This window comes from Carlito syrichta, unplaced genomic scaffold (genome assembly GCF_000164805.1).
Source record: "Carlito syrichta isolate Samal-C Ts95f unplaced genomic scaffold, Tarsius_syrichta-2.0.1 Scaffold169453, whole genome shotgun sequence".
Classification (NCBI taxonomy): domain Eukaryota; kingdom Metazoa; phylum Chordata; class Mammalia; order Primates; family Tarsiidae; genus Carlito; species Carlito syrichta.
In genome coordinates this window covers 1-572 of record NW_007113549.1, presented here as the reverse complement: position 1 = coordinate 572, position 572 = coordinate 1, and the positions used below count along the sequence as shown (strand labels likewise).

Below are 572 nucleotides of genomic sequence, written 5' to 3'. Positions count from 1 at the left end.
CGGAGGGGGGTTCACTCACTTGGATGGGCGCCGTGCTGAAATGGATCTTCCGGCTCGGGGCCGGGTCCTCTTCCTCCGAGAGCCCAGGGATCTCCACGCACCCCGACTCGGGCTCGTAGGGGGGCTCCCCATCCTCCTCGTCTTCCTCATCGTCCTCCTCCAGGGCACTCCCCCCAGAGTCCTCCCCGAGCCCGCTGTAGGCGCTCACGTCCACCAAGTCTGCCTCCGAGAAGTCCTCCTTCTTGGACTCATCTGCCTCCTCGGGGGCCACGTCCGGGGCCCGGCCGCTGCCCACCCCCCTCTCTGGCGCCGCCACCGTCGCTGCCTCCACCTCCGGGGCCGCTTGGGCCTTCTGCTCCTCGGGCGCTGGGCTGGCGGTGGCGGCCAAGGCGCTGCCATTCTCCAGCGCCGCGTGGACAGTCACCTCGGCCTGGATCACCTCCCCGGGCGCCGACTCGGCCTCTGACTCCCCGCTTTCCTCCACCTCCACCGGCTTAATCTTGCGCACCTCCCGAGGCTTGGGGGGCGGACGCGCGGGGGCCACTCGGTGCTGCGGGGGCTGCTGCCCCGCG

General features: G+C 71.5%; 1 pseudogene across 1 annotated transcript; it reads right to left on the bottom strand.

Annotated features, from left to right (window-relative positions):
* Positions 1-19: 19 nt before the first annotated feature.
* Positions 20-568, bottom strand: LOC110594936 (annotated as a pseudogene). The gene has a single exon (XR_002481529.1). The product of XR_002481529.1 is annotated as a neurabin-2 pseudogene (transcript).
* Positions 569-572: the final 4 nt, after the last annotated feature.